Raw genomic sequence first — 27,628 nt, forward strand, 5'->3', positions numbered from 1 at the left:
GGTTATTTCAGTTACTGTCGCCTTTCTGTCAGCTCAAAAAAGTCTGACGTCTGGCATCAACAAGGCATTTGGGCCCAAAGAACTGCCGCTCACTGGATATTTTCTCCTTTTCTGTAAACTGTAGAGATGGTTGTGCATGAAAACCCCAGTAGATCAGCAGTTTCTGAAATACTCAGACCAGCCCATCTGGCACCAACAACCATGCCACGTTCAGAGTCACTTAAATCACCTTTCTTCTCCATTCTGATGCTCGGTTTGAACCGCAGCAGATCGTCTTGACATGCCTAAATGCGTTGAGTTGCTGCCATGAGATTGGCTGATTAGAAATTTGCTTTAAAGAGCAGTTCGAATGGCCTGTGAGTGTAAGTGGAAACATTAATCCATAAACCACAACGAGCACTAAAAGATCTAAAGTGCATGTTTTCATCATGTAAAACTACAATGTGGCTTTTGAAAAGTCAAAATCAGACTCCATTAATCATAAAAACAACAAGCAGTACATTCTTCAAAACACAGCTTCTATACTCCACAGAGGAATCAAGTTCGCAACCTCCTCAGGCAGAGTAAATGATGAGCGCATTTTCATTTTTGGGTGAACGTACAGCTTGTACTGGCAGGAGCCCTGCATCATAAGAGCTCAGGTAGATCTGCGGATTTGCTCCGCGGTGGTTGAGCAGGAAAGCCTTGGCTTTAGGAGCTTTGTGTCACCTGATCCCAGCACTGCACAGGCTCTGAAACGCACACCAGGAGAAGCACAGGTCACTAGGCAAACGGGAGAGATGTGCGAGCCTGCATATGTGCGTGTGTGTGTAACAGACTTGGCCCTTGGCACGTTTTTCCTGACGCAGAGTGGGGGTGACAGACAGAGCTGACAGGCCAACCTTTGCACTGCGTAATAGACAGACAGGGAAGTGGGAACCGCGCTCTGTCACAGGGGAATACAGACGTAAACATGGCCACTCTATCACCCACACTTGCCTTCCTGACAAAACATATTAGCAGCCGAGTTCTCAGTGCACACCTCTGCGCTTAAACTCACTGATCATCTGCATATACAATCACACACACACACATAGTTAGATTGTGTGTGTGTGTGTGTGTGTGTGTGTGCGCAGCAGAGGGACCGCAGAGCCTGCGCTAATTGCAGTTTTAATTGTCGTGGTGATTCTAGTGTGTCACTGATACATCTGATGAGTGTGACGTGACTTATTGACAGATCTCCAGAGCGTGTGCGGCGACCTGACAAAAACGCATTGATTAATTACTAGCCATCCAAGACAATTAAGCAGAACGGAATGCGAAAACAAGCGGCGGGCAACTTTTCGCCGCGCCGCCATCCTACCCTCGTTTAAACCCTCCGAGGATACATCAAACAATCTCTTCCACCGCGTTTCCAAGGCAACGCTAATATATTAGCTCGCCAGCGTTACTGGAAAGCATTTCGCTTGACAGTTTTAAAAATGATTTAAAAGCCGGCTTAGTATGTGAATCTCATCCTCACTACAGTAAATCAGGCTGCGGACGAATCCCTCTCCAGCTGTCATGGAAGAAGCAGGGAAAGGAAGGGGATGCTTTTTGCCTATGGTCGTGGTGGAGAGGCTAGTTTTCGGGTGACATCTCTAGATTCATGCTGAGCTCTTCAATTGTTCTACTTCTAGAGGAAGACTGCAGACACATGTTTTCACAAGGCTGAGAACATGCTGTAAGGTGGATTCCAAAAGTCTGAAACTAGCTTCTAATTTCAAAAGTAATATTGGTAACATTAGTGAAAATCCGATGTCCATCACCGCTTCTATTTGCTTCGCACACTGTGAGATTTTTTAATCCAAAATTGCACTGTACACTACCTGACAAAAGTCTTGTCCCCTATCCTGTTGCCTAAGTTTAACAACAAATAATAACTTGACTTCTTGTTGATCATTTGGTATCAGAAGTGGCTTTTATGAAAGGCAAAGGCCTCTAGACTAGGCTTTTTACAAAAAAAAAAAAAGAATAATAAAATAAATATATATATATATATATATATATATATATATATATATATATATATATATATATATATATATATATATATATATATGATCATGCCTTGATATTTAACTATTTATTTAAGACAGTAAAATGAGTTCTTCAAGACTCTTTGGATTTATCAATGCCTCCTCCATCTTAACCAAGAGATGCTCAATAATGTTTATAACTGGTGACTGGGCTGGTCAATTCTGGAGTACCTTGACCTTCTTTGCTTTCAGAAACTTTGACGTGGAGGCTAAAGTATGAGAAGGAGCACTATCCTGCTGAAGAATTTGCCCTCTCCTGTGGTTTGTAATGTAATGGGCAGCACAAATGTCTTAATACCTCAGGCTGTTGATGTTGCCATTCACTCTGCAGATTTCTCACACACCCCTATACTGAATGTACAGTAACCCCAAACCGTGATTTTTCCTTCACTAAACCTGACTGATTTCTGTGAGAATGGGAGAATGGGTTCCAATTGGTCTTCTGCAGTATTTGTGATGATTGGGATGCAGTTCAACAGATGATCTAAAACATATGAAAATTTTGATGAAAAATGATAACATTTTTACAGTTTTTACTTAATTTGTGATGAAAAAATGCAGCCTTGGTGAATAGAATGCACTGCTTTCAAAGAAAACAAACAAACTTTTGAATATAAGTGTATTACATATTTTGTGAAAAGCATGTGTTATCTTAAGCTGTGTATTTATTATAAATAAACCCCTATTTATAATACACAACATTTGAAAATGTTGCATTACTAAATGTCCTTTAATAAAATGTTGGTGGACCAAACATATCTCAGTTAAGTTCAACTAAGGTAATCCCACTTGGACTTCAGCAAGGAGACATATCGTCACCTAAGGTAAATCTAAAATTTAATTATTCACATACACTTATTTACATTATAGGATGTTTTTTAATCTGTTTACATTTTAAGTCTTAAAAAAATGTTACACACATATTGTTTGCTATGGCATGCAAAAAATTATTACGGTACTACTACTTACTACTGGCCTACTACTGTAAAAACTAACTAACTAACTAACTAACTAACTAACTAACTAACTAACTAACTAACTAACTAACTAACTAACTGGTTCCTCAGGTTAATATTAGTTAATGTGTTTACTAACACAAACTGCTGAATGAGCAACACTTGTTCAGCATTTATTAATCATAATTCAACATTCACTAATGCTTTATTACTTCAAACGTGTGTTATAAGTTAACATAAACTAACAATGAACAATTGCTTCATTAGCTAATGTTAACAAAGATAAATAAATAATGCAATAAATGTTTTGCTGTCAATAAATGTCAATAAATACATGAACTACCATAAACTAATGAAACCTTATTGTTAACCAACTAACTAATGATTTAAGATTTGAAAAGAGAAATAGAGAGAACATTTAAGAGTCTGTAACTAGACACTAAACATTCATACATTCATTTTTTTTCGGCTTTGTCCTTTATTAATCTGGAGTCGCCACAGCGGAATGAACCACCAACTTATTCATGATATGTTTTTTGTTGTGAATGCCCTTTCTGCTCAAACCTATCACTGGGAAACATCCACAAACTCATTCAGACACATAAACTACGGACAATTTAATGTACCCAATAAACCTATAGTGCATGTGTTTGGACTTCTGGGGGAAACCGAAGCACCCGGGGGAAACCTACATCAACACGGGGAGAACATGCAAACTCCATACAGAAATGACCCAGCCGAGGCTCGAACCAGTGACCTTCTTGCTGTGAAGCGACCGTGCTACCCACTGTGCCACCATGATGCCCAGACACTAAACAATATTAGTTAAACCTTTTTTTTTTTTCAGTGTGGTGCCTTTCAAGTAAGCTTTACAGTGCCGCCACATTTAGTATGCAGCCTTAGTAGTCAAGCAGTAGGCAGTGAGGAGGCTCAGCAAGTTTTATAACCAAGCTACATAACATCCCGAAAATGAGGAGGCGACCGCTATTGGAGAGGAGTTGAGCTTCCTGTTCTCATCACAGCATGAGCGTATATCTGCAAAAACTCGTCTATTGTACAGCGCTCTTCCTCTCCGCCCGCCGATGCATGACACCCTCTTACACAGCCCTGTTCTCTTTTTCGCTCTTTGTCTTTTCCCCCCATACACCAACTCGGTTTTTTATCTCTTTCTAGCTTTCTCTTCACCTCTCCCTCCTCCTTTTCCTCCTCCTCCTCTTGTGTTTCCCTGCCCCTCTCCGATCTCTCGCTCTCCCCCAGACGGCGCAGGTTGATGCTGGCGCACATAACAATTGCAGAGGAGCTTCTAGCACTTACAGTAAATGAAGCTCGGGCAGCAGCCCACTGAGATGCATTAGATTAGGTAATTGAGATATGAGTGATGGCGCAGGCCGGCCCCTGCCGCAGAGGTCTTGGAAATAAGCATTCGCCGCATCCGGCGTATTACAGCCTCAGATTATGGAGGGCCCTGATAGAATAATGTCAGCCGAACACAAGGCTAAAATTGAACTGTCAAGAACTGTCAAATACACAATAATGCGCCTGCAAACCCAAGTCATTTCGCCACTCTGAACTGGGTGACGGACTACCAGCGGACCACAGAGTGCACTTTGCGGAAACATACATCCGGCTGTGCGTTCGCTATCAGAAACTGTTAATGATTTTAAACAGAAGTGTTCCCTCCAACTGGAATATTTGTGTGTGTGTGTGTGTGTGAGCACAAAAAAAGTGGTGTGTTTCAACACAGTTGCTTTGCTTTAAGCCAATGCCTCCATCTCTGCTGAATGCGCAGTGCTGGCGTGCTAAAACAGTCACCTGTGTATGGATTAATGGTTTTAATTCTGAGGACTGGCAGGGCGTAGCCGCACGAATGTCCATATTTCCATCCGTGCCCCGCTAGCTGTGAAGTTAAATTGATTTAGGCCTTGGCATCTCCGAAACGCAATGCCGTAAACGACTTGGCTTCAGTTCAGCAGGTTTGTCCATCACTGAATGAGACGTATATATACGTCATGAATACATCCAGCAGTATACGCATGCACTGCACTATAGCACATCTTAACTGCGTGATAGTCTTTGTAGCATCACTACTTTTGAATAGGAACAAGACCATCACTATGTCTTAAACTTATATGCATATATTGATGTCATCTTGATACCGTTAGACTGCCAAGAAAGCATAAACACTAACACTACAGGTCAAAATTTTGGGGTCAGTTTTTTTTATTATAAATCTTATTTATTAAATTATTTATTAAACGTAATTTTTTTTTAACATATTTGTTAAATATTTATTTATTATTGTATGTAGTTTCAAATGAAATTATTACTTTTTTACTCCAGTCATTATTGCTTTTATTACTATTACCACTAATAATCAGTGTTGGGTTATTAAAAAAAAGCAATAGATTACAACTGACTACTACTACAGGAAAATTGTTCTTTGGTTACATTTTTAATTACATAATGTAAAAAGCAATCAGATTACTAATTATATTAGTTTGACGTTACTTTTAAAATATAAAGTATACCTATAAAAAATACAAAGTATAATAAAACAATTTATTATTCACTGAAAGCAGGATACGCTTATTCAAAACATTTACAAATCCTACTGACCCCAAACTTTTGACCGGTAGTTTTCTATCTTTTCAAATGACAAACGGAGCAGGATCAATGTGAAATATTAGACATTATGGGAGTATATTGAAATTTACAGAGAAAAAATACTGAATATTAAGAGTTTTTTTATACAAACAATATACAGCATTATGTTTATATGTACTATAGAGCAATTAGTAATTTTGTGATTGGGTGTTTGATTACCACAAATAAATATTACTGCACGAGTCTATATAACAATCTGAATACTTACATGTATCTATCTTTATTTTGCAAATTAGACATGCTATTGTAGCACGAATCATCAATATAAAACTAGATGAGACTTTAAATGAGACAACAATGACAAACCACCTGTAGAAAAACTCTAGAAACACTTTTCTCTCTTATGCCCTTGACTCTTTATTTAAAGTCCACCATACATGGACTCAATAAGGAAAACAATGTTTAAATGTACCGCAATCATGTTGCTTGCTTCAACCTTTAATAACTATTTGGCGCAATATAAAACCTTAAATACCTGTTTTGCACAATATTCACTTTCAATGCCTCTCTTGCACAATATCCTGGCAACATTGTTCAGTCTCACGTAAAAGTACCTGTAGCCTGTTTTATGTGTATAGTTAAGTATCTTATGCTGTAGTATATGTTAGTTATGCGTATGATTTTAAAATAGCTATTATATTAAATGCTTTGTAACATGTAAAGTTAAATGAGGTTAAAAAATGTGTTAAATAAATATTTAATGGTACAATGTTAAGTTGATCGTTGATCTGGGAGTTATGTGTGAATTTTGGGTTTTTATGTTTTATTGTATTGGTATTTGTTGTTATGGATTAATGTAATTTTGTTTTGTGATCAATAGACCCCAGGAGGAACAGCCACTACTTTGGTAGTGGCTAATAGGGATCTTGATTAATAAATAAAAAATAAATATATCCAGTGTTGTGTTTGTATTCATAATTAATTTATGCATCACTATTGTCCTGCGAGACACAACATGTAGTTCCTCTGTGTGTCCACACATGTAACGGAATGACAATAAAGTTCGACTTGACATTACTTGCAATTGCACTTTTAGCCAAAACCAGTATCCTGCAAGAAACTAGTAATATATCATGTACTGGCATCATGACAAAGACATAAGAAGTTAGTTATTAAATAGATTTTATTTAATATATTCTGTTTAACTGAGCTGGAAAAAATCTGTGTTAAACAACACTTGGAAAATATTTAAATAAAAATAAAAATTTCACAAAAGGGCTAATCATTGCAGCAACTGAATTGCTTAGAGTGTATCCTTGCAAAATGCTAACGATTTTATCACCCACCTCTAATCATCTAAACGTTACTATAAGGCATGAAGACAATATAAACAACAAGATCATTATTTTCTCTACAGCTGCTTTGTGTATTGTGAAAACCACTATCCAAATAAAACTGACTCGACTCGATGTGAATATTCATGTTTAGGCTTATTCCCTTTCCTGATCGAGCGTAGCTCTCCAGTGAATCTTACGAAAACAAACCGCATTATCACTAAATGTATAATTAACTTGTAAATCATTCAAGCGTACGATTAAAAAAAAAAAAAAAAAAGCTCTCCCGAGAGATGCCTGTTCGTCTTTCTGGATTGAAGACAGAGATATCATCACTCGAAATAACCCACAAATCAATACCTCGGTGTTAGCATGTGCTCACCAACTTCCAGTGGCAGCACTTCATTTAGGTAATGGCCTAAAGAGCCGGTGGGGAAAGAGTGGACTGACATGCAGCACACACAGCCGAGTGCACTTAAAGCACAGCAGGCTAAATCAGGGCCAATTAGTGTGTCTGTGGTCTGCAGCGGCTGGGCAAAGACTGAGGGCAGAGGGGCTCAAAACTCTGGCCGTCCTGAAGCAGGCCTTTCCTGTTCGGTGCCATTTTGAATACGCACCCAATTCTTAGATGTCTGATTTCTTTTTCTATTGATTTTTCTGCTGTTTCTCATGAGTCTTAATGTACAAAATATTCTGATATTGCTAGATGTATGGTCCTTTTACATATATTTGTTTTCACTTTGCTCATTCGTCATTTAATATATTTGTTTTGGTGCATTAATCCATTTAAAGTACATGAAGCCATGATTCACATTCATTTACAATTAATTTTTTTTAATCATTTAGTTTTACATGTGATCAATAACTACTAACTAACTCCATTCAAAAATGTGAATTCAATTTGTGCTCACAACTGGAATATTGCATAAAACATATGCAAATAAGGCCCCATTTCATCCAAATATAATATAATATAATATAATATAATATAATATAATATAATATAATATAATATAATATAATATAATATATTATAATATAATATAATATAATATAATATAATATAATATAATATAATATAATATAATATAATATAATATAATATAATATAATATCATGTAATATAATATAATATAATATAATATAATATAATATAATATGATATGATATAATATAATATAACATAATATAATATAATATGATATGATATGATATGATATGATATGATATGATATGATATAATATAATATAATATAATATGATATGATATGATATGATATGATATAATATAATATAATATAATATAATATAATATAATATAATATAATATAAAGGGCATTTCATGCCTTCATATGCATTAATAGTTCTCAATTTTAAGCATCTTAGTGTAATCAACAGTAAAGAAAGCAGGTAAAAAAAAAATAAATGTACATAACATTGTCAAAAGAAGCCCTTTCATTTTAAAGACTTTTCCATATAGGGTAAATGAGCAATATTTGCTGTGATACTGGGCAAAGTCTTATGATGTTATATTTTGTTTATTTAAAACTCTGTATGATCATGGGTATTTTAAATGAGGCACAAGTGTGGAACAAGTTACCCTCGTTATAATAGAGGCTTTGTGAAAATGGTTAGTTTTACTATAAAAAACTAAAAGTTGACTCTTGGGAAGGTTGATTTGTTGAAGAATTTGTATCATGCATATTTTTATTTGTGTGTGTAAATGTTTGTAAATCGTATTAATTGTATTGTGATCACTTTATGAATCAAGTGTATTTCCTTGGAAAGAAAGAAAGAAAGAAAGAAAGAAAGAAAGTAAGAAAGAAAGAAAGAAAGGAAGGAAGGAAGAAAGAAAGAAAGAAAGAAAGAAAGAAAGAAAGAAAGAAAGAAAGAAAGAAAGAAAGAAAGAAAGAAAGAAAGAAAGAAATGAAGGGAGATGGAAAGTGAACAGCGGCCACTGTCGTTGAGAGAACACAATGCAGTCGTTTTTTTTTTTTTTTTGCTAACCTCAGCTGACATTAATCACACAGGCTGGAAGAAGAGTGAGAAGTCACTGGGCCACTGAGGAGGAATATCTGTAATGATTGACGCTTGTCGACTCGACCTCAGCACTTTTATGAAGACTGGCTGTAGTAAAACACCTTCATTATGGACTTGTTTACTCATTTAAATGTGTGCTGGAGTTCGATGGCTGGGAGTCCATGAATATTTGCTTTTAAACCATCTATATAAGGATTTCCTTCACATTAACACTGTAAAAATATAGGTTCTACACAATTCCTACATGTTGTCCTAACACAAATCGATTAAGTTAAGTTGAAACAAATTAAGTTGTCCCCCCCAAAAAAACTAAAGAATTGTGTTGTTTTAACTGATTTTAAATAAGTACTAATAAGTCAGTAAAAGTCACGTTTTAAATGAACAACAACAACAATAAAACCTTTTTTTTTTTCTTCTCCGTGTCTGTAATGCTGTTTCAGCCAACTAACAACAATAAAGTCAGCTAAAGTCTGGTCACACTTTATTTTAATGGTCTGTTTGTTGAAGTTAAGGTACATTGCATCTACATGCCAACCAATTCTCATTAGATTATAAGTAGAGGTTGGGGCTAGGGTTGGGGTAAGTGTAACTTGTACTTGCAAAGTTTCTTATAGTCAGTTAAATGTTTGTTGAAGGAGCTGTATCAACAGATATTAAGCAGACAGTCTACTAATACTCAAATGAAACATTAAAATATAGTGTTACCTAAAGTCTTAATATATTCCAGTTAGAGCCTATAAATTTGGAATTCTTTCTTTTTAATATTTAGATATAGCCTATTAACACATCAAATAGCAATTTCATCCTATGAAACAATTTCAATACAAAACTAAAACACTGTCAATTGAAAGGAAATCTGTATAATAAATATGACATTTAACATTTTTGCAACATGTTATGCTTTCCCATCTAACAATTTATGAATTATATAAATGTTTAAAGTATAAATTAGTTTTATTCAAGTTCAAAAAGTCATACTTGGTTTTTCTTTATCTATCTGCTAAAGATTACATGTAACAGTATCTCTAAAATTCATTTAGCAACAGAGAAAGGCAAACGTAATCTACAATGTAAAAAAAGCTTGTACTATTAGATATCCAATACTGACTGATACTGATACTGACATATCATCTGATATCATATCACACCAAAAAAAAAAAAAAAAAAAAAAGAAAAAAAGAAAAGTCGATATCTCTCAGCAACAGGAAATATGCAACACAATCTTTCAGCAAGTAATAACAGCTTTTAATCTTAACAGCTAATTAGTATGAATTTGTATGCTCCTAATTAGGGTATTTTTGTACAGCCTGTTCTAGCTCCAGTGATGGTTATGATGGTTATGTTTAAGCCTTGTAGAAATTCATATGAATGAGCCAAAATGCACTGCAATTTACACACCAAAATGAGTTTGACAGACTGTGGCATGTGCATCTCCATCTGAAAAGTGTGTTTGGGAGGCATCTTGGCATCTCCATCTTCCTGAAGGACAGAGGCGCAGCGGCGGGTGGTAAGAACATGATGTGGAGGAGCTAAGCGAAGGTGTCTTCGGGACAAAGAGCACTCGCAGCGGGACAATGACTGTGAACAATCCGAGCGTTTTATTCATCCTGCTGTTGTCCTGAGCTGGGGCTATCATGCATAAGCACGCCACCACAAACAAACTGCGGCTCTCCAGATCCTGCCTCCACTGTTTCAACCTGCAAATTCCTTTGGCTTGTTTTAAAGGGAGAAGCGTCCCATTCTGTCAATGTCACCGTGGATATCCCTATATACAATGCAATTGAAGATAAGCCTAATCTTGCACACCCACACGGCATCTTCATTTTTTTCCCCCCCTATCAAAGCCGACAGTATGTACAAACCAGAGGATTAGCCACAGACTTCTATCCTTTGGAATAAACTCAAGCGCAGTATGTGCAAAGTAAACCTAGCAAGGACAAAAAACATGAAAAACTGATGTATATATTTCACATATACTGACAAAAACAAAACAAAGCATAAATAAATAGAGTGCTTAACATAAATGATTACACCTTATTTTGAAAATGAAAATTTTTATCAATTTCTCAGTGAAAAGAGGTAATATATTTTGGTGCATTTGAATAAAACTGATTTATTAAACAGATATATTTACTAAAATAATATTTTTGTCACCAAACATATAGATAATACGTTTAAAATCATGTGAAATATTAAAGAAAAATGAAAATTTTCAACAAAATTTTTTACATTTTTGTTTCTCTTGAATTTTGACTTTTTAATTATTTTTTATTTGATATTTTCCCTTATCATATAAATTTGGGCTACTTTTTTGAATGTTTATCAGAAGTTATTTTGTTAGATTAGCTCCAGATTTGCCTTCATTACTGACTAATCTAATATATATGCACAAATATATTATTGTAAAACTTCTGATGCAGAAAGTAACAACAAGCATAACATTTATGCTTAATAAATAAATCATATAGACACGTTAAATTATCAAAAAAATAAATAAAAATAGTGCCTGACAAATTACAATCAATGTGCACAAAATCTCTTCTTAAAGGAATAGTTCACCCAAAACTGCCTAAAGTTACCCAATAATTTACTCATCCTTAAGCCATATTCAGTGCACAGTATATTACTTTTTTTCTGTCAGACAAACACAGCCAGAATAGTTTTAAATTTGATCTTAGCTCTGCCATGCTGTATATTGATGTTGGATAGTGGCTTTTATTTTGAAGCTTCCAAAAGCATATACAGCCTTCTATACTTCACTATGGGATTAACACATGTCTTTTGGCGCAGAAATATTTCTAGGTTTTAATTTATAAACTCCAAATACTCACTTCTGGCTTGCGCATGACAAATTAAGATGTATGATGTATTTGTAGCAGAAGTTCCGGGAAATAGATGTGTCTTGCAGGCTATACTGAGAGGGGTGTGAATTCAACCCATGTAAATTGCTTGCAGAAATCATTTTTTTCATTGTACTGTACATGTGTCTATCCGTCATCATACATGATTGGTCACTGTATATCTGCCGCACATACTGTAACTGTATTCGGCCTCCACCAGAAGTCAGTGAATAGAGTTTATAATTCAAAAATTATAATAATTTCTGTTACAAAAACACATCACTTCATATGACATGCGTTAACCCCCTACTGGCGTGTGCTAATTTAATGATGGATTTATTCATTTTCGGAAGCTTTAAAATAAAAGACACTATCCAACACCATTGTACAACATGGAAGAGCCAGGGTAAAATGTATGATTACTTTGACTGTGTAATCTGACAGAAAAATATGTACACTGATGATGTATAAGGGTTAGCCTGTCTTATGTGTATAGTTAAGTATCTTATGTGTATAGTTAAGTCTTATGTGTATAGTTGAGTATCTTATGTGTATAGTTAAGTCGTATGTGTATAGTTAAGTATCTTATAGTACTGTATATGTTAGTTATGCATAGGTTTAAAATAGCTCTTATATCCAGTATTGTGTTTGTATTTATGATTAATTTATGTAGCACTGTTGTCCTGCGAGAAACGACATTTCATTCTTCTGTATGCCCACACATGTAGCAGAATGACAATAAAGCTTGACTTGACTTGGCTTGAGGGTGAGTAAATTATTAAGTAATTTCATTTTTGGGTGAACTTTTCCTTTAATGTATACAATTTAAATAAAAAAGTGTGTATGCAAAAAGACAGTTGACATTAAATCTCTACTTAACAACAAAGCATTTAATCTAGTTAAATGACAAAAACAAGAAGCACTACTTAAGCAGAATGCTTCCTTCTACTTCATGCTTTTTCACTACAAAACCCAGGCATAGACGTGCTTCCTAATTTGAATAAGATTAGATATACAAGGTATTAGATGATTTCTGCTGCACAAATACAGGGTTCGTAACATCTGCGCTGGTGCACGGTGTCATTTGTGTGTTTACAAATTGAAGTAAATGGATTATGGAGGCCTTCTTTGCAACACAGAGAGCAACAAACAACACACAATTCCACGTAGGAGAAATTTCATGACTTTTTATGAGGCAATTTCCACCGTGTCGTACATTATAAAAGCCGCAGATTAAAAAAAAAACATATCTATATATGAACAATATTCAAAGCAGGTGTGAAGCCATTGTGCTTAGATTAAAAACACAGATACTCTTATAAACAAAAAAAAGCTCAAGCGGAGCTAACAAACAAAAGTTATAAATATACACAAGTCTTCCAAAACTGCCAAGATGCAAATGTTAAGATTTAAATGCATTTACTTCAAGCTAAAGGCCCTAATTCTGTGCTCTTATTATAACACTTGGCTTTACAGTTTGTAATTGTATGATTTGCATTTCTCTTTATTTATTTATTTATTTATTTTTCCTTCATGCGCCCATTATAAATAATCCATGCAACACACGGCCCCGGCTGCCAAGCTGGCATCACTTTCTATTTAATCTTGCAAAACAGTCGCTTTATCTCCTTGTTCAACCTGGGGTTTATCTTTTGTTGTGGCATCGTGCTATTGATGCAGAAATGTTTACAAAGCAATATACTTGCCCCTTTTAGCTTGTTCGAAGTATTAATATGATGGTTTTATCACCCCCGGTGTGCTTCACTCAGTCATTGACTTAATAACAGCCTGTGTTTTCTTTAATGGCTCCTTTTCCAGAACGTGGCGTCTTGTTAACAATGCCATAATAAGGAGGCAGCGTGCGTTTCTACGTCTCGCCAGGCGAGAGAGAGAGAGAAGTGTTTTTTGTTTTGTGTAGAACTATCGACCGTGGTATTTCTCCTTCAACTCCCTGTGGGATTTGAGAGCGGAGCCCCCGTTACATCGGCATGTGCTCCATTATCATTTCAATACAAGTATGACACAGCGGCGCGCGGCGGAAAGCTACCTTTCTATTTCCACTCCACAAGCGATAGCAAATGCTGTCAGCCCTGTGTGAGGTTTCCCCGACACTCTCCTCCTCCTCTTCTTCCCCTCTTTTCTTGCCCTGCCGCAAGCCAAACAGCAACGCTAGCAACTAGCGTAATGCACGCTGCGAGGCCCTGGCAGCACAGGACAGGCTACAACTATAACCAGTTACATAATCGCCGCAATAAACACGTTGTGATTGTGCTCAACACACAGCACTTAACTCCCACTGACGATAACAGAGTACGAGGCAAACCTTCCAAGGGAAATAAAAGAGGGAGCCATCGAACACTATACTTCATTCTCACACTTAAGGGCCATGCGTTTGCCAAACGATGAAACATATAATCAGCAGTGCGGCCCTGCGGATGTTTTACAGTCGATGTACATGGTTTGGATCTTTGTGAAGTCATGGGGAATAACGAGATATGGAATAATGGGCGCTTGTTTTATTTTTAGCAAACATGGATTCAGTGTTCACTAATGTATTTATGTATTTGGTCTGGGATTATGATGAATGTTTATTTGAGAACCGTATTGCAATATGTTGATAGTCATGATTAATGTCATTATTGTGTAAGAGGAGAGGTTTATTATAATATAGTTTAATATAATATAATATAATATAATATAATATAATATAATATAATACATCTTTGAAGGATTGCTATTGATATAAAAATATATATTTTTTTATTAACACTACTACTACTGATACTACTACTACTACTAACATTAATAGTCTATTATTATTATTATTAATTATTATTATTAATTTCTTCTGCAATGTCTTCTTATGCATTTCTCATATACATTAAGCTAAACATTTTTCAGTGTAGAGAAAAAAATGCTGTTGCAATCAGGTTTAATCTGTTAACCCTGTAAAGCTCATTGATCCACATCACTTTACAATTAAAAAAAATGCAAGCAAAAGTGTTTTCTTTCTGTCTTAAAACCACATTTACATGTCTAATGGGTCCTATTGTGTGTCTTCACCATGCAATTAGATAGAAAAAGTTATATGTATATATTATATTATATATAATAAAGTTAAAAATTAAAGGTCTGGGGCCTCATGTATCAACGCTGCGTACGCACAAAAACTTTGCGTACGCCAGGTTTCACGCTCAGAATCGCTCAAGTTTGGATTTACTAACAATGAACTGAACGTGGGAATGTGCGCAGGTTCACGGCAGCTTTCTGCCAGGCGTACGCACATTTTTTGTGCGTGTCTGTTTTATTTCCATTGGCGACTCCTAGAGGCAGTTGTGTTAAATTCTTCTCTACAAAGTGTCTGATCCTTGCAATGGCAGCTGTATGAGACGGGTTCATATAGTAGGTATGTAAGATTTCCATACCATACAGTTGACCAGCTAAACATTAAAGCGCAAATTGCAGCAGTCGCAATGTAATCTGAGCAATCTACCGCACACACATTGCTATAAAGACACTATCTGAAGATGAATTTGCATGCGTGAATCAGAAACATTTCCATTCAATAAATGTGCAAATAAAATATGATGCACAAACTTATTGATGATTCCTACTTGTCTTTCTCTTGATAAATAGTGGGCAAAATCTGATATGTAGCGGGGAAAAAAGAATAAAGAATTTATCAGACGCTGGATTCGAGCCGAGTTGACGCTCGAATATGTCTGTACATGATCTCATGCTTCTCATGAGGTGCGCCACTGAGACCGCTTAGGGTACTGCAACATTTTACAGATATAAACCACACTATTTCTTTTTTAAATGCACTCAGTGCGATGTTCAGACCCAACTGTGTTAACCGTATCAGCTAAACTCCCACTCTATTTTTTTCTTTTGTTGTTAATTCCGGAGAACAAACTTGCAAATAACACCGCTTTTCTCCGGTCTACCTCCGAAAGCAGCACCTCCATTTCACATTCTGTTCAAAGTTTCTCTTTTTGCTTGATTTTGCCGTTGCTTTTTCGTTGGGTTTTGCCATTAGCATAGTCATTAGCATATTCATACGGGGGAGGAGGCAGGGAGGGGTTTTGTGCTCGTGCATGTTGCGCTCAGTTTCACGTTCATTCAGATGTACAAAAGAATATGCGTGAGATTCGGCGTACGCAGTGTTTCATACATCTGAATTTTTTTCTGCGTACGCACATTTACAGCTTCGTGCGTACGCAATGTTTTAGTAACATTTCCACGCAAGTCTTCGTACATGAGGCCCCTGGTCATCCTGCCATAAACTTACTCTACCTTCGCATTGAGTTGATCTTTTTTTTATTTATTTATTTAATTTTTTTTTGCACTTGCTTTTTTTTTTGTCTGAATTTGTCAAGAATTATGTAAGTAAAATTCCTTAAATGTTTTTTGAGTGTTTATTACAATGTCTAGAGCACATACATATTTAGTTATTTTAGAGAACTTTAATCAAATTTGATTTAGAGCTGGCTGTCACGGTGGTGCAATGGGTAGCATGGTCGCCTCACAGCAAAAAGGTCGCTGGTTCGGTCAGCTGGTTTGGTCAAAGTGAATGAGAGTGTATGGGTGTTTCCCAGTAATGGGTTGCAGCTGAAAGAGCATCCGCTGCATAAAACATATGCGTACTGGATGAATAGGCGGTTCATTCCACCGTGGTAATCCCAGATTAACTTAGTCGAAAAGAAAATGAATGAATGAATAAATCATTTACAGCTTATTATGTCCATGTTGGGTCAGAGTGGTAGCCTGTTGCATTGTTCAGGGGCAGATGTCAACAGTCTTGAATGTGAACCTGTTAGTGCTCTTTTAGTTTGATTAGTAGAGACTATAGGCTACTCAGACAGGATTGTTTGAATGTAGTGGAATTTTGATTAGCATTTGCATTGAAATGGCATTGAAATTGTCTGCAAAATGTAAATCTGCTACACTGTAAGTGCTTAAATGTGTGTTTTTCACATATTTAATTAAAATTTTCCAAACTTTTTCATTTTCAGACTGCCATCAGTAATTAACAGACTAAAACTTTACTAAAATATATGTACAGCCTTTATTTAGCTGTCATCAACTTAAAAGTTAATTTCAACATGAACACATTGGGTCGGATGTTTCAGAATTTTTCCCGGAAAAAAACATTCACACAGCCATTCCACAATACAGGTAAATTCTGACATCATTAACCAGAAATGGCCTCTAAACGGCTGCACTTGCATTTGTAAACATTTGATTACACCATCTTTGGATGGATAAGTATTGTCTTCGATAGAAACATATGAAGGAACACTTTCGCGTGTCGAGAAGTACATGTGTGTGTGCTGGCGGAACATATAACATAGTAACGTTATCTAACTAATAACTAGCAGCTGAATGTGTCTGGAAAAATATTCAAAGGCTTTTGTTTTCATAAACAACGCAGATGTGAATGCGTCTGAATGTTCTGATTGGCTGGAGTAGACGTCTCACGTCAGTGCGTTTTAATCGTAAACACGCTTTTTCTGGCTATTTTCCTTCTGCGTTCACACAGAGCAGCATTCCAGCAAATTACCGGTAATGTTACAACTTCTCTTTCTGGAAAATTGGCAGAACGTATTTACCGGTATTTTCAAAAAGGGCCTGTTCACACATACAGACCTTTTCCGGAAAAATGCCAGAATTTTTTTTACTTATTTTATTTATTTTTTACACTAACAATATTGTTTTACAGTAATAATTTTTACAAAAATACAAATGCAATTTTGACTGTTAACATGGAAACATTTTTTTGTGTCCTTGTTTTACATAACTGTGGTTAAAAACTCATTCATAAATTCATGCAATAACTCCGAACCAAACCCATTCCTTACTCCCCCATAGTAAGCACACAGCCTTGACGAACATAACTCAGTTCTTAAATTTATAATAACAGCAAATATAAAACTAAAATGTAACCATTAATACCTTATAGTAGCTTACTGTAAACTGCTAGCATAAAAACAACACATATGTCAATAGAAAACACACACACACACACACACACATACATACGGAGACACACAACAGCATCACTTTGATTATATATTCTCTTTTCTAATTTCTGTCAAGAGGAGCTGCATGTGAAATGAGAGGACTGGCAGAAATCTGCATGATGTATTCAGCATCTAATGAGCGGCGGGGTGAACAGTAGGCACAGGGCATATGCAGTGCCCTGCGAAATCCCCTCTCCTGCACACTGTGATTATTCACCCTCATGTAGCGCCGCGCTTCCTCTATTCGCTCGAGCCCACAGGATTTACCAATCCAAAAAGCCCTGACGGCTGGAGCAAAAAAAAAAAAAGGAAAAAAAAGGCCTGTCCTCCTCCAGAAGGGCTCCCCACACTGCCAGGGCTCAGGCGCACCACAACTGAGGCGCATCCATCTGTGTGCCTTGTAGGTGCTGTGGAGATAACCAATTTTTCAAAGCACAACCAGAACTTGCATAATGCCTCATGCACCCACGTTATGACTCACTAAATTACATAAACAGAATGTGGGGTATTCTCTCTCTCTCTCTCTTTTTCTCTCGCTCATCCTTGCTCGCTCTTTCTCCTGCCATTGTCATTTCTTCCCAAAATCATTTTCGAGTGAACAAAGCTACTGAAAACAATGTAATGAGGGTATAAAAAGATGTGTCAGCTTATGCAGAGGATCATGTTTTCTTTGGGACGAAGGGTGGGGGGAAACAATGTACACTACAGTATGGGGGATTATACCACACGCACAAATAAAAGAGGGGGGAAATAGTTTTATTTAATTTCAACGTGAAAATAAGCACTTGAGCACTAAAAGTTTGTATAATAGGAATGTGTGAAAACATGATATGTTTAAAAGAAAGGGGGTGAAGAACAAGTCATATAAAGTAAATGACATTGTTTTGTAAAGAAATGTGTCAAAATGTGAATGAAATTATATAGCAAAAATTGATGACTTAATGTCAAACTCCTCCCACAAACTGTATGGCACCCAATGAAAGCAGTGAAGTGGTTATTAAAGAATTTACATTACAGTTTTTGTGATTACTCATATTTAATCACTTAATATTGTTATTGCATATATATATTATAATTATATTATATTTGAATGAATATTTGATCAATTTCTCAGTGAATATAGGCAATGTATTTTGGTGCTTTAAAACAAAACAGATTTATTAAACAGATATATTAATTAAATGACAAATTTAATCACCAAACATATTTAGAAATTGAAAGATTCAAGAAAATTCAAGAAAGTTCAAACAAAATATTACAAAAAAAATTACAACCGACAAAATTTAGCTTCTTTTGATTTTACCTCTTTTTTAAATGTGTATTTAATATTATTCTATAACATATCCATTTGTGTGTACTAGTTTTTGAACCTTTATCGTGAGTTATTTTGTCAGATAAGCCCCAGATTTAGCTTCAGCACTGACTAATCTAATGTATATGCACAAATATAATACTGTATAGCTTCCTAATAAAAAATGTAATTTAAAAGATTTATGAGTGGTGTACTTATGTATGCTGAGCACTATATATATGGAGTTACATAAATATGTGAACTGTATAATGGTAATAATCTAGCTTTGACTATATAATTCCAGAGCATTTAACTTTTTAATAAACTAGTTTAGTTTAATTGACTTTAATGAAATTAAACAAATACCACAAAATTTTATAATATATTACAAATTAAAAATAATCTTAATATTAAATATATTTCTTATTCAACAATTACAAATCTTGTTTAAGTAAAATTACAAGACAAAATACTAATTGCCTTGTACATTAATGCATGCACATGAATGAAAACAAAAATAAGAAAGAAAGAAAGACTTAAAACTTAAAATGAAATATAAATTACTCCCCAAAATTTTATAAGGCCTCAGCAAACCATGTGATTTCACTCATTTCAAGGGATAGTTCACCTAAAAATGAAAATTTCCTTACCATTTACTTACACTCCAGTGGTTCTAAACATTTATGAAATTATTTTTTCTGTTTACCACAAAGGAAGTTATTCTGAAAATGCAAAAAACTCAATTTGCTAAGTGCAAGATTTCTTGTTCAAAAATTCCTTTGATGTCAAAAAAAAAAAAAAAAAAAAAAGAGGAGTAAATGAAAAAAAAAAAGATTTTTTGTTTTGGTGAACCTTTGAAAAAAAGTAAGTAAATACAACTACAGTCCAAAAATATTTGTTATATAGTAATCATCTTCCTTCCTAACCCCTCCCACAAATTATATCCCACACCCGACCACCAATCAAAATACAGCCATGTGTTTGGCACCGAATGTCGCTTTTGGAAGTTACATTTCTCCATCATCTTCAGCACAAACTCATGAATTCCCAAGCACATCTGCACCGAGCATCACCATCACTTGTGTCTCTTCATATTCAAGTCAAGTCACGGCCCGAGCGTGTCACGTAATGTGCGTTAAGTTCAATTGTTGGTTGTTATTGCTCTCGTAAGTACTTTCCGATGCAGATGTCATTACAATCATTATCATTTTTGCAGCCTGAGAGAGTCATCAATATTCCAACAAAGCTTCGGAGAGGGAAAGGGAGAGCAAGCGCATGCAAGAGAGAGAGAGAGAGAGAGAGAGAGAGAGAGAGAGAGAGAGAGAGAGAGAGAGAGAGAGCGAATATCAACAAAACAAACTATAATTCCCCGCTATTTCAATTACCCATCATTAGCTTGCATTTCCATCCCATTGCCATTCCCCCAGCAAAATCAAGGTCTCTCACACGCATCCCCATTAGCTGTGATAAAAGCATGCCTGGTGTTTAGCAACAAAAGCAACTCGCTGCTCTGTTAGCTGACTGATCACACTATGAGACCCAGGCGTTCGCTGGCATTAACACAAACTCACACACACACACAAAATACGAGCATCCGACCGGCGCTCAACTGGAGTCCTCAGCAAGAAATCCCCCTTTCCCTTTGTAGGTCAGGCTCAGATGCAGGCATACTCAGATTGAAAATTTCATTATAAACCCTGCCGTACAGCCAGCCCCGGGTCTCACGACACTATATTGATTTTAATAGATACCAACTCACCCCCTCGTGACGCGAGAGCTCTTGTGTGGAAGAATAGCTACCAGGCAGTGTTAACAGTGGCCGCGCAGCTCCATGAAGCAACACTCATGCACTCTCACACTGAATGGAAAAGGATCATTTCAAACAGCGAGGCAAGAAACAAAAAAAAAAAGAAAAAGAAAAGAGCCACGTGCATGGGGGGAAGCACACTGAGAATGAACGAGGGAAAGAGAGGGAGGGGAGAGAGAAAGAGAAAAAGAGAGAGAGAGAGATGGGAAATTAATAATCCCAGAGACAAGTCCCCTCTGTGTTATTCATCAGCCTGCTTTCTTGCGAGCTGCGGAGGAGCGGAGATATGCAGATGGGAGGGGCCAACGCCACACTCCATTGGTCCGTGTGCTTCATTCCTATACATTGCAGCCAATCCTGTTTTTTGTGTCATTTTTTTTTAACCATGCCGCCTTGCCTTTGAGGTACAAATATACAGTAGCTGCCTTCACCAGGATACGAGAAGATAAAAGACAAATGAGGAGCTAAAACTGGGGGGAGGATGAGGAACACTGCTTAGAGGCTTAGGGTTCAGTTAATGCACTATTAACTTTATTTGAGCTGACTTCCCAATTTGATCCTTCTGCGGTGGGGTCAGTCAACGGTGGGTGATTTCTTCCCAAATCGCTTGGTAATGAAATTGCTGTCAATTCCGCCAACATCATAATGATATAAAAAAAAAAAAAAAAACAAGTGATATAATGCAGGTGATGTTGGCTGGCTGCCCTTGCTGTCAGACATTACAGGCAATTCCTTGCCTCCATTTTCCATGTTACAATGAATACATTTCACAGCTCACTTGCTCTAAAGTGTGGGTGGTACAGCATAACAACCTACACCATGTGAGAGAATATCTAACACTTTCACCTCTCTCTTTTTCTCTGGCGTTGCAGTAAAGCGAAGCGAGTCTCCAAACCTCCACACTCAGCCAAGCTCATCAATTATTGAGACTGCACATCGGCCCCACAAAATCTGATGCTTTAAATGTAGTTTTGTGTTACAGTCTGAGAGAGCGAAAAAAAAAAAAAGCTGATGCGGAGGAAAGGCTTATTTCGCTCCCGCGACGCAACTATGTGGTCTCCGCCAGGGCTATGTTGTGACGATCATGGGGATTAAAATGCAGTCGACTTTTGGGTTTAACATCATTACAAAAAATGGCTGTCGAGACACTGGGTTTGTGAATGTTACTCTTAAGCTATCAATGCATGTTTAGAAATAAGGTATTGGACTAGGGATGTCCCGATCAGGTTTTGATTTTGAGTGTCTGCTGATAACGAACCTAATCCGATACTTCTAAAAGAAGAGTGAAGAAACAGATCCAGGATGTTCCTTATTTTTTATTTAATTCACCTTATTTTAACATTCAACTGTTAACAAACAGAGCACTTCTGTGAGGTAGCTTGAACAATGAAGTAATTTATAACACAGATTATTCACTTTTGGACTTTGGTGCAACAGTAAATAAAAAAAAAAATCTAATATAAAACAAATAGCACCTCAACTTAAAACACTCGACAGGCAATCCCAAGTTTACATATATCACAGTTTGCTTTGGCAATGTTGTTGTCATCACCTTTATAATACCTCCAGTCTGCAGAAATAGCCTACTTGTGGTTTCCGCTTTAATCTGCTTCCATGCTCTACTTTGCCGGCATTTAACCAATAGCATCTCTGCAACGATGATGTCAAGTGATGTCATGCCGAGTCTGAAACTGCATGATCAGCCCAGATTTACAATCATTTGATCAGATTTGGACCAAATTGATTTTCCTTGTACATCTTCAAGACATATTTCAGAGGCATTTTTTTATTGTTTGTGCAACATAGCAAAAACTAAATTATTGTATTTATAAACTTAATACATCTCAAAGCTCATGAAGCAAAGCACTCAAAAACGGCCAAGTCAAACACAATGACATCGTATGTCCATTTGTACTGACAAAAATGGGTTGGTCATTAAGCAGCAACTTACAGTAAGTAAATGCCAGACAATTTGCAATGCACAGTGATTATGCTGTTGCTATAAAATGTATCCTACTAATTGCATGCCAATACATGCAACCAGGGCTTGACAATAACACCACAGCAATTCTATGAGGTAGCTTGAACAGTCAAGTAATAAATAACATCAATTCTTCACTTTTGGACATTAGTGCAGCAGTGAATATATAAAAAAAAAATCGAATATAAAAACAAAAAAACACCTCAACTTAAGCTTAAAACAATCTCAAGTTTACATATCTCACAGTTTGCTATGGCAATGTTGTCGAAATTAGCTTTATAATACCTCCAGATCATACTCGCGCTTTCGGCTTCAAGCTGCTTCCTTGTTCTACTTTGCCGGCATTTAACCAATAGCATCTCTGCAACAAAGTATTGTCATGCCGCACTCGTTGTTATTTCTGTGTGAAGTCAAGAAAGAGGTCTAACTCTGTGCCCCTGTATAACTACAGATATGTTAAAAAATAATGAGAAGAATCCAGATCGAGAGGTAACGTTTGATTCTGATCCAGTTTGAGACCGCGTTTGATCGGTCCCAATTTCCCATCACGTGATCAGATCTGGACATCCCTAGAAGATTTCATAAAAAAAAAGTTCAGGGAGTTCAGGGTGAGCGTGAAAGATAACTGTGCTCGCGTGAGCCAAAGAAAGCAGGTAGGCTGCTGGCTATATTATAAATGAGTGAATGATCATGCGCATGGTGAGACCCAGGTGATCCACTCTTACTGATGAGCTCTTCAGTGTGATGCACAGCTGATGTGATGCGCACGAGTGTTTAAAAATGTAAAAAACGAAACGGTTCCTTGTGCAAAGCATCCATGCCTGGGAATGCAAATGGTGCGATCGGTTCTTTTGAAATAGACAAAAATTGACACTCTTGCACCCACAGTCCTGTTGCTCTCGAGAGATCAAGATTTTTTTAAATGTGTTTTTTTAAAGGAGCAGTAGTTGTGTTCGGTTTCACTATTCTTTGAACAGATTATTAATGGGCCTAATGTTACCGTGTGCAAGTCATCATAAGGTATGTTTTTCACTTGCTTTTGCTTATTTTGGGCTAAGAAATATTTATTTCTTATGTATTGTCAGTATTTTTTGGTGTGGCTAGAGAAAAATGTGGCAAATCTCTAGTGCTGAGCCCTGAAAAGTCATGTGTAATAAAATACTAATTGCAATGCGACACTATGAAAGCACAACCCATTTGCTCGTGCTCAGTGAGAAAGGTCACATACAACACACAAAAAGTGATTTAAATGAGGTGTGTGGACACAACACAATCTAAATCAAGCCATTTTAGCATGCAAAGTCCAATTTTATGCATATAAAATATTTTTTTCCAACAACAAAATTGTGGCTAGTGACCAAAAAAGTGAATGTCAAGCCTTGCATGCTAATATACCCTACCAATTATTATATTAGTAATGATAATCATCATCTTCATCAAATTACAAAGATTGTAATGATAATAAATATAGAATAATTGAATTAAATTCATTGACTGTAGTGTGTGAATGGGAGGATGTGTGGGTGTTTCCCAGCACTGAAGGTTATACCCTGAGGGCTGGTTTGCAGCAGGAAGGGAATCTGCCATTAAAACATGCCAGAGTAATTGGTGGTTCACTCTGCTGTGGCGACCACTGTCAAATCAGGGAAAAAGCCGAAGGAAATTGAGTGAGTTTTAGGATAAGTACACTTGTTTAATCCTCAGGATTTTATTTTAAATATTATTTGAACTGTCTAGTCAACATGCTGTCCATTCTGACCTATCCTTGACGTATTTCAAGTGTAATTGGTTGGAAATTCAACATTCGTTAAGAGTAATCCCACAACCCTCGTAAAACTGATGGGCTTATTGTCTTGTGTGCAGATTGGTTCAATCCAGTCTGGGGCTGCTCATTTCAATAGCTGAACGTCTCACAGTAATTTCACATTTTGGCACAAAAATTGTCCGCTGCAGGGGGGCTATGAACAGTCAGCGTGGCGAGGGGACTGTCATGTGAAATCGCAGACCGAATGCGAGCGGTGAGAGGCCAATGCTGGCTCGTTGTAATCAGCTAATTAAGCACTTCAGTCAGGCTGGCGAAGACCGGCACATTTCCCTTTGTTATCAAATTCATTATTCAATGTTTAGGGGAAAAAATGAAAAGGAATGGAACAGGAACAAGATGGACTAGGAGCTAATGCAAAGTATGAGCGGGAGGTTGAGATGTGACATCTCTCTCTCTCTCTGTAACATCTTGAGCCAGATCTGGAATCTGATACTCTCCGAACGCAAACACAAACGGCTTGGCTGATCTGCAGGATAATGGGAGCGTGGATGTGTATCAGTGGCATAACTGCGCCAGAGAAACAGACGGTAATTACCATTGCCCTCTCTCTCACACCTCCAGCGCGCACACACAGGAAATGGGAAATGGGCTTGGGCGATAGCGAGCCACCTAGCCTCCTCACCTCATTCCCCACCAATTCAAACTAATCTACTTCTTGATTTCAGAGGGAAATCAACAAACATTCATTCCATTGAATCCTCGTCGCTCCACGTGGGGAAGGAGGGGGCTCGCAGAGTAAAAGCGAGGCAATGGGAGCCCATTGAAAATGATTGTCTCATTCAGCCGCGGCACACGCAGAGGCCTTTATCCAAACATGGCTTGATGCTCATCCAGAACTTTCTATCACATTACAAACGGAGTGGCTGAGATTAATCGCAGGTTAAATGCGCCTTTATGTAGGCTGCATAGCCTGATAATAAGCAAAGCCAGACAGGAGCTTGGGAATTAGCTGGTTTGGGGGAAAAACAATGCTGAAAAAACATGTCCAGACGCCATCAATATTCATGAAATGGTTTGGTTTGCAATTTAAGAATGTGGAAAAAGCCCATCCATAAGTGTTGTTTGGCTCCGGGCGATGGCTGACGGTTCTCTCGTCCGCCCGTCGGCTCTTTTTCATCTCACTGGGCTTACAGAAATCCCATTGCTTTTATTTTCTGTCATTAAATTCTGTGATAGAATTAAGGATAACAGCAGCCGGGTACTACATCAATGGAAAATCAATTACATTGTCAAAACTTAGATGTATGACCTGCAATTTTTCATCTGCGGTGAAAAGTCTCTGAAAAAAAAAAATGAAATAAAAAACGGTTTATATTTTGAGGTTTAATCACAATTTTCGATCTGATCCTGAAAAGCTGTTTATCCGCTTCCGTGACATTCATATTTGTGACAACCATATCAAGTAACTCAGTGACAAACAAAATAAACAACGGCTGGAGCTTGGCTCATACATTTTAAGTACTTTCCCCCCAGTGGAAATCGACATCTAACATTATTCTCGCTGAGGCAAAATTCGACAGACCAGTGGTCCGAACAGACTGTTCTGACAAAATGGCAGACCCACACAACCAGGATTTCCTCAGCATTATCTCATGCCAAAGCATGGCCATTTTAATTGCGCTGATTATACAAGCATACTGTGAATTCCCCGCTGCCTCATCTAGTTCAGGCTTGAGAGGGCCCAGGGAGCAGCGTCCACAGTGCTGAAGGGCTCCTCAAGTCCTTATTGAAATCATTTGAGGGTGAAGTTGTGACCTCAAGCACCTGAAGTACCTTTCAATCTACTGCAGGGAGTTCTGCGCAAACAATACCTGCCTTCAAGGATTAATCTTGCCTCCCAATCACAAGAGATTTTTATGCATCTCCTTGGGTCACCATGTCCAAATAGCTCCCCGTCCACCTGCATTGCTCGCCAATCCCCTTCCCTGTAGTTTGTCATAAATGTGTCTGAAACGCTCTCAAATGACAGCATTTGGGAGTGTTTTTCCTCTCTTCTATCTGTTCACTGTTGGAGCTGTAATTGACTTTATGCTCCGTTCCCGATATCTTTGACACAGCTGATGTGAGCTCTCAGCGGAGGCTAGAGATATGTCATACAATCCAATCTCTCGCTCCACTCAGATCACAGTCACCATTTAATTAAAGCCAGCAATGAACACTTTATTTAATGGCCTGGCCCCTCCCCCTCTCCATTACGCCCACCCCTGGCTCCTCACACCTCACAGAGCATCACACAAGCTGTTCCTACCTCAGTATCACCCTTTAAAATTACCTTATATAAACTGAACGCCATGGTGTTTTGATTTATTTTGTTACTGTTTGCTTTACAATTACCAAGCTCACTGAATCTATATGAAGTTAATTTAAGTGCAGAATAGCCCTAAATAGAAATCTGATTTTGTCATTGAACAGTATTGTGTGTGTCACAAGGCTTAATATTGGGACTGCTTATTTTTTCATTTGATGTTTTGTTCAATTGAATTCATAAATTCGCTGCTTTCATGTTTTTATTTATTATTTTGTTTGTGTGTAGTGTGATAATGATATTATGTTGGTGTTTTGCTATTGTTTGCTGCATTTTTGCATTCTTTTTTTATCAGACTCCAGTTTTTTACAATTTTAGATGACTGAATCCAACGCAAAAATCAACAAAGGTCACAAATTAATAATATCATAAAACATCCAATTCCAAACCATATATTCAAATTAAATAGATTTTAATTAGAAATTAATTGAATTAGAAACATTGGATATGCAGTGCACATGATGTATTTGAGTATCTCTCGAAAAATGACGACTCACCTGCGCCCTCACAATTATTAAATTACATGAAAGGGGACAAGAGGGGTTGTTTTGCAACCTGTGCAGTA

General features: G+C 36.9%; 1 protein-coding gene across 38 annotated transcripts in view; it reads right to left on the reverse strand.

Moving 5' to 3' along the window:
- rbfox1 (RNA binding fox-1 homolog 1) overlaps nt 1-27,628 on the reverse strand; it is a 445,956-nt gene that overhangs the window by 115,026 nt on the left and 303,302 nt on the right. For 10 of the 38 annotated variants that reach the window (XM_073939855.1, XM_073939902.1, XM_073939901.1 and 7 more), the window contains exon 1: nt 20,905-21,210. The exons of the other annotated variants lie outside the window; for them this stretch is intronic. The gene's annotated coding sequence lies outside the window, so the exon portion shown is untranslated. Of the gene's footprint in view, nt 1-20,904; nt 21,211-27,628 lie in introns of those variants that run through there. 38 annotated transcript variants of the gene reach the window in all.

Source organism: Danio rerio, chromosome 3, assembly GCF_049306965.1.
Source record: "Danio rerio strain Tuebingen ecotype United States chromosome 3, GRCz12tu, whole genome shotgun sequence".
Taxonomy (NCBI): domain Eukaryota; kingdom Metazoa; phylum Chordata; class Actinopteri; order Cypriniformes; family Danionidae; genus Danio; species Danio rerio.